Here is an 8086-nt window from a genome sequence, read left to right as displayed (position 1 = left end):
CACTCGCAGGTTCAGAGTGTGGTCACATCTTCCTTCTCTTCCTCAGACAGCACAACGGGAAATTCCCCTCTTGCTCTCAGCTTCAAGGGCCCTGAGGAGGCAGGCAATTGGCTTCAGGGTCATCATCACAAGCAGTTGTTGCCAAAGAGGCCTGTGAATAGGGCCCCAACAATCATAATCTGTAACATTCAATTAATAACTAATTAGCATTTCACAGATGAAAGAGAGAGGCATGCTTGTAATAATCCCGGTTTTCATACCATGATCATCGCTGCCTTGCGGGGGCCTCCCCACAACTCTGCTCCACTATTAGAGCAGGATTTGTTCCACCTGCTGTTGTCATTTAACGCCAACAGAAAGAGAATGCAGAGGATCTTGTGGAGTGGATCACTCCAAAGCCTGGGCACAGTACAAAGGCACCAACTTGCCCACCATGTTGGGGGGGCTAATCACATGACTCGTTATGTGATGCCACATGACGCATCTGCCCCAGTGGGACATGCCGTGGGGAGAAGGAGGTGGAGTGCCTCCTCCCCATGGCATGCGTCGGGGGGGGGGGGATGTGCAGAGGGCAATCTTCATCCTCGTTCATCCCAGTCCCCTCTCAGCTCCCAGGTGGGGGCTTGGGCACCCAGAGGACAACTGGTGGTGATGGGTGATGTTGGCCCCCTCAATATGGGGGGAGAGAAGAAGAAGAAGAAGAAGAAGAAGAAGAAGAAGAGGAGGAGGAGGAGGAGGAGGAGGAGGAGGAGGAGGAGGAGGAGGAGTTTGGATTTGATATCCCGCCTTTCACTCCCTTTAAGGATTCTCAAAGCGGCTAACATTCTCCTTTCCCTTCCTCCCCCACAACAAACACTCTGTGAGGTGAGTGGGGCTGAGAGACTTCAAAGAAGTGTGACTGGCCCATGGTCACCCAGCAGATGCATGTGGAGGAGCGGAGACGCGAACCTGGTTCCCCAGATTACGAGACTACCGCTCTTAACCACTACACCACACTGGCTCTCAGGGCCCCGATTCAAAATATTGGGGGGGCTGGAGCACCTAGCACCTCCTATATCTGGCACCGGTGGCATAACAGCGAAAGCTTTAGTGCACATTTTTCCTATAGAAATTCAGGTACAGTGGTACCTCGGGTTACAGACGCTTCAGGTTACAGACTCCACTAACCCAGAAATAGTACCTCCGGTTAAGAACTTTACCTCAGGATGAGAACAGAAATCGCACGGCAGCGGTGCCGTGGGGGGACGGCAATAGCGGGAGGCCCCATTAGCTAAAGTGGTACCTCAGGTTAAGAACAGTTTCAGGTTAAGAATGGACCTCCAGAGCAAATTAAGTTCTTAACCCGAGGTACCACTGTATTAGGACGTGCAACAAGGTCTGTCTTCCAATCATTTCAGAGAAGAGGCAGAGGCAGTGTTGAAGCTGCAATCATATATCCAGTTACCTGGGGGTAAACCCCTTTGGCAAACATGCAGAACATTGTTGTGTAAATCTAATAACCAGCACTTTGAACTGCCCCCAGACATGAACCACGAACCAGTGAAGATGGTAGAGCAGTTGAGTCACAGATTCCCAATAATTGGTCCGAAGCCAGCGATAGTTTCTTTGAAGGTGGAATTCTCCTTCAGTCAACTCATTCTAAGACACACCCCAGTCATTCAGACATTCCAAAGGAGTTTGCATTTGCTAACCTCACTACCTGAGAAACAAACTCTACTGTTGCACTTTGGAACTCGCCATTCTCACTTGCAATTGAAGAATGGGTTGCAGTTGATGACTTTTTTTAGCTTTGCCCACTAAATAACATGTTATGTGGCACAGGAGTAATATTTGGGAATACAAACTTCAACGCATTTGGCAACTATTTCCAGAAATGTTCTTTAACTGAGCTTTAATCTTTTGCTTGATCTTGCTCATTTGGCAAAAAAAAGGCCCCTGCCCCCGCTCCATCATGCACACACACCTTTTCTTGTTGTGTTTTCTTTTCTTCTTGGGTTCAATGTTCCTCGCCTCTTCCCCTTAATTATACTCAGTAGGGGGTTTTGTCAACCCTCAGTATGCAGAGGGAGGCTCTGTACACTGAGGAGATAATAGCACTGCTGCTTTTTTCTGATAAAACTGTAGAAATTTATGTTAATCTCCTGTTTGAAATTCAATAAAAATGTTAATAACAAAAATAGTTGGGTTTGCCTTTGCTTTCTTTCCAGCTAGAGCTATAAAAATATCATTGTGTTCTTGGCATGACCTTCTGTACTGTTCTCAGGGAAACAGTGCTTTACGTTTGATGGTCTTGTGCAAATCTCTTTAAAATGAAGGTTTATTGCTCCCCTTTCACCCCTATAGACCAAAAATATCTACTCGTCTTCTTGTCAAACTCTTCTTTCTTTCTTTTTTACTTCCCCTGTCACTGAAACGAAGTTTTATCAACAGAGTTATATGGTGGCCCTTTTAGAATTTGGCACAAATGAGGATTTGCTCTGAGTTGTTCTGATCAAAAGCACACACTTTTCACAAGCTCATTTAAAGGAGCAGCCCCCCTAGCTGATCACAAGAGAAGGCTATTACCCCAAAATGAAAAGCTGCCACCAATTAGAGCAGGGATGGGGAGCCTGCGGCTATGAGATGTTGTTCAACTACAACAGGAATGGGGAACTTCAGGCATGGGGAACTTCAAGTTAATAAAGACTCCAGGCGTAAATGTGTGTACAATAACTATCTTTCTTAAAGACAATAGCCTCTGCTGTACCTCGATTTTCCCTGTGGAAACACAACAATGGGTGAGCACCAGGGACCCCCTGGAAATTTATAGAATCATAGAATCATAGAGTTGGAAGAGACCACAAGGGCCATCGAGTCCAACCCCCTGCCAAGCAGGAAACACCATCAGAGCACTCCTGACATATGGTTGTCAAGCCTCTGCTTAAAGACCTCCAAAGAAGGAGACTCCACCACACTCCTTGGCAGCAAATTCCACTGTCAAACAGCTCTTACTGTCAGGAAGTTCTTCCTAATGTTTAGGTGGAATCTTCTTTCTTGTAGTTTGGATCCATTGCTCCGTGTCCGCTTCTCTGGAGCAGCAGAAAACAACCTTTCTCCCTCCTCTACGTGACAGACATCCTTTTATATATTTGAACATGGCTATCATATCACCCCTTAACCTCCTCTTCTCCAGGCTAAACATGCCCAGCTCCCTTGGCAGAGATTGGGGGGGGTGGTGCAGCCTTTGCCACATTGTATGCACTGCTCCCGTCACGAGCAAGTGACCTCCTGCAATTTTGTCAGGTTGGAAAGGGTCTTCCCATCCCTATTGGCCAGGACTGCTGGAGATGATGGGCGGGAGGTGGGCACAATCTCCCCCACCCCTCCACTAGAGGATGGACAGGAGAGCAAGCTGGGGCTGCACTTATTACAAACAGCAGATCAGATCCTCTCAAACCTTCTGTTCTCTTTTTACACAGAAAAGGGAATGACAAGGACAGAAACGGAACCGCAACTAAATTTTGGACTTTTCTGTCCCTGTGGCGATTAGCAGGACTCTGCGTCAGGGGAATGTTTCGACAGACTCTCCGAACCGTTGGCCTAACCCCAAATTCGGCTTGACAGCACTGACTGCTCATAATCTTGTAGCAGTTAACAGTTGGCCTTCTGGTGGCAGAGCTCTCTCAACAGATCTCACACGCACCGTCTACATGGGCCTGACATCCAGAGTCTGCCCGTTTGCTGAGTACGGAATAGGACGTGACAGGAGATAACACAGACATATGTATGTGTGCTCGGCTCACGTGAGATGATGGCAGAACCTCTGGTTTTAGGCAAAGCTGCTCGGTAGAAGAAAATAAACGAGAAAAGCTAATGTTTGGCCTGCATAGAGATGGAAAGAGACGCAGAACAGTCTCTCCATCCTAGGACAACCTTTCTAGAAGGATCTCATCATGTGTAAAGGGCATAGATGAGTGAGGTATAATGTTTATTTAATAATAATAATAATAATACCCCATCCATATGGGTATAGTTTTGTGCCACACTAAATTTTGGCATCACTTTGGGGGAAACCAAAATTTCGGGGTCACACGTTAATGGAGCTTGGGGGGGTTGTAGGCTGGAAACATCTGGAGGCATGGGCTACACCTGACACAGAGGAACAAAACAGAAAGCCCTACCCCCCCCCCCACTGCTGCAGTTGTCGGTACCACTGCTGAAGAGGCTGGCAAACCACCGCTGCCTGGGGCAAGAGCCATGCCAGAAAGAGAAATCTGCCCTGTCCCCAGCCACCCCAAGCTCCTCTTTGCACTCGCCACCCCTTTTCTCTGAGACTTGCCAGCCACGCTCGCAACTCCTGCTCGCCTCAGGGCAGCCAGCATATACAGGTCTTGGGACCTCATACAGAGGCCCTGCATTATATATAATAATTCTCCATACACCTAGCAATGTTGCTTTCTTTTCCTTTCATACTTGTGTAGGAGAGGCGAAGCTTGTTTTGGAGGGGGGAGAGCACCTGTAGATACTGCCTCTCCCTTGTTATAAGAATTTGAAGGTCTTATATATATATATAATAGATGTTCATAAATGTACCAAGCAAACACATACAAATATGTAAACCTCATGCCTGAAACCCACAGAAAAATCTTGAAACCATTCTCTCTCTCCCAAAATGACCTCAAATATTTCTCTGCAAGGCCAAAGGAAATGGAAAATATCCCCATTGTTTTTTTCACAAATCCTGTCTTAAGGGCACATTTAAGATATGAATAGGGTGTGAGCCTGTGACCTGTATTCAGGAACTGAGTAACAAAAGAATGGCCAGGATGCCCAGGTAATCCAATCAAGCAACCTAGCAGGCAGGAGAAAAACAAGGCACTCAGATTTCTGTTGTAGTCCGCCCCTTCTGTGATGTATGTATGATGTTTCTAGGGGTGATCTTGGACTCCAGGTCGGGCAATTTAAAATGTCTATATAAGGGCTTGCACACCTTTGTCCTGGGTCCCCCGTCCCGTCCCCCGTGTGTGTGTGGGGGAGCACCTTGTTGCAACAGCTTTAATAAAGATCAAGCTTACTAGCTGCTTTGCTTCTCAATATTCTCTGGTTGGCCTCTGTTATTTTCTCCTACCAATAGAGAACCTACAAAAGGACTCTATATGGGCTCTTGGGTACCCCATAAGGGAAAAGGAGCAGTTTTTTCTCATAACACAAGTGCAGGAATCATGTCGCAATACCTCTTGTCATCAATCAACCCCCAAACCATGCCTTCCTTGGCTCCTTGTTTGCCTATTATTTGTTCACATGCTTGCATCTCTTTTCCCATCTTATTTGTTTACTATTATATTCTAATGGATTGTTGAATAATGCTAATGGATTATTAAATATTGATTTATAGCTTTTTGAATATTGCTTTATTTGATATACGGCGAGTTGTTTATTTTAAAGTTATTGCGACTTTTTTGTATTGGATCAGATTGCTATTACGTGTGTGATTTTTGCTGACTATTTTGTTTTTTCAGCTTGTAAACTGCCTTGTAAAATAGAAAAGGCGGTATACAAATTAAAAGTGAAATGAAATGACAAAAAGTGTTTCTCTGTGTTCCCCTATTCATTTTTTCTTCCAATTATACACTACAGTCTAGGGATGCAGGTGGCGCTGTGGGTTAAACCACAGAGCCTAGGACTTGCCGATCAGAAGGTCGGTGGTTCGAATCCCCGTGACGGGGTGAGCTCCCGTTGCCCGGTCCCTGCTCCTGCCAACCTAGCAGTTCGAAAGCACGTCAAAGTGCAAGTAGATAAATAGGTACCGCTCCGGCGGGAAGGTAAACGGCATTTCCGGGCACTGCTCTGGTTCGCCAGAAGCGGCTTAGTCATGTTGGCCACATGACCCGGAAGCTGTACGCCGGCTCCCTCGGCCAATAAAGCGAGATGAGTGCCGCAAACCCAGAGTCGGCCACGACTGGACCTAATGGTCAGGGGTCCCTTTAACTTTACCTTTTATAGTGTAACCTCTTCTGCTCAAGCCAAAGTCCACTTTTACTTTAAAACTTAACTAATTTATTACGGCACAAAGTTTCCTTTTTGGTGAGAGGAGAGTGGTGAGAGAATTCTGCAACAACAGCAAAGCTTTAGCATAGTCACTGCTAGAAAAGAAGATGGGGACATCTAGTGGAGCTTAGAAAAAAGTGCAGCAGCAGCATCCTTTGGTGATCTCAAGAACACAGAACAAACGCAGCACTGATTCCTAATGGTTCCTATCTTACCAGAAAGTCTTATTTGGCATGTTGTCAGGGTTGGTCCAATGTGTTTTGCTGCCTGAGCCAAAAGACTAGGCGGTGCACCTTCACCATTCCATGTAAAGAAGCTGATCCAACAGGCAAGACTGAATTTTCTCCTCATTTCCACATCAGCTTTCTTTTTATTTTATTTTTTTAAAGTCCTCGTGAAAATTCAGAAGCATTGTAGTGCAAGGTTCTCTAATGTACACATGTTTGCAAGCAATTTTACCTAACATACGCATTTTTGCAGACTAATTTTCCCTTGGAATGTGCATTTTGTATGCTATTTTCACAAATATATGCAATTTAATACACATTTTATCCTAATATGTGTATTTTGCTTGTATTGGAGACACTCACCAAAGGCAGGATTGGCTGCAGTTCCCTATCTAGTGCACATGTGATGGCAAATTCAGGATTATCACCATGTAAATTATGGAAAGGACCTTAGTGATGAAAATGGGCTAGTTTGCAGTTTTCCTGTCTTTTTAAATCTAATTTTCTTTTTTTTAAAAAAGGCTGAACGTTGGGTACCACCTTTTTCCGCAATGAAGTTCTGCAAGCCCCCAAAGCCCATGCATTCTATATAATAATAATAATAATTTATAATAATAATTTATTATTTATACCTCGCCCATCTGGCTGGGTTTCCCCAGCCACTCTGGGCGACTCCCAACAGAATATTAAAAGCACAATAAAACGTCAAACACATTAAAAGCTTCCCTAAACAGGGCTGCCTTCAGATGTCTTCTGAAAGCCAGATAGTTGTTTATTTCCTTGACATCTGATGGGAGGGCATTCCACAGGGCGGGAGCCACCACCGAGAAGGCCCTCTGCCTGTATAGATGGACAATGCATGACCACATGTGTCATCTACAATCAAAACTGAATCTATGCACAGTTTCTCAGAGAAGCCTTTACTAAGCACTTTGACCTTGGAGGGGTCTCTCAGGGCTTTTGCTTCTTCTTTTCAGTTTTTAAGAGAACATCCTTTCTTTTCTGCGTGTTGACATGAATGAGGATCTGAGAGGGCATTGAAGCGCTATTATTTTGGACAGTGTAGAGAGCCTGCACCCCGCTGCTCATCTCTCTCTCATATCCCTGGACCACAGCATTTGGGCTCAGCACCCGTATGGATATGTTCGGCTTCCGGGAAGGATCTGGCATGGCCTTTATCACTGCGTATATATTAATATTTCGAATCTGCGGTGCATCTCTTAGCGAGAGGGTGCCTTTACATCTGTCATGGAGGTCTGCCTTTGCAACAAAGATCTGACGGATTTTGGGCCCCTTGGGAGCTGGCCCCGGCAATGAGTGTTTGCAAGGGGTTTTCTTCATGGCAAAGTTAGAACAGATAGGGTTTCTGGGTCTTTTTTCTTCTCCTGTCATAGGCCTTCCTTTCTGTCTGATTTGGTACCCTCTCCAAGCTGCTTGGATTGTGGCGGCAGCATCCTCGTATCTCTGGTCCTGAATTCCCGTGGCAAAGACATTGAAAGAGGTGTACGTGAACACTTCTCTGTTGGGTCTGAGGGTGGACTCAATTTCAAAAAAGGTGACGTTCGGATTCAAAAGTGGATAGTCTTCTATGAAGTTTCTTGAATAGTTCCTTGGCTTGCCATTTGGGAGGGAAATGCTCTGGCCGGAAGGCTTTGTTCCAGACACCAAACCAAACTGCTGAAGGCAATCTAGGAGTGCAGGGAAAGGTTTGCTCTCGCCTTCAGCTCTCGTTTTCTTCTGCAACTTTCGTTGATTGGTCCTGCCGTAACCGCAGAGTCCCAGAGGCAATTCCTTCCGGGTCATGTACCCTCGGAAAGCTGCCTGAATTTGGG

The 8086-nt window shown here is 45.7% G+C and overlaps 1 long non-coding RNA gene across 1 annotated transcript in view; it reads left to right on the top strand.

The window, feature by feature from the left end:
* Positions 1–8086, top strand: part of LOC308466345 — a 201577-nt gene that overhangs the window by 22277 nt on the left and 171214 nt on the right. The gene's annotated exons all lie outside the window — the stretch shown is intronic.

The sequence above is a fragment of the Podarcis pityusensis genome (assembly GCF_964106645.2).
Source record: "Podarcis pityusensis genome assembly, chromosome: 17".
Classification (NCBI taxonomy): domain Eukaryota; kingdom Metazoa; phylum Chordata; class Lepidosauria; order Squamata; family Lacertidae; genus Podarcis; species Podarcis pityusensis.
The sequence above is the reverse complement of the archived record's forward strand: the minus strand, read 5'-3'. Positions and strand labels throughout refer to the sequence as shown.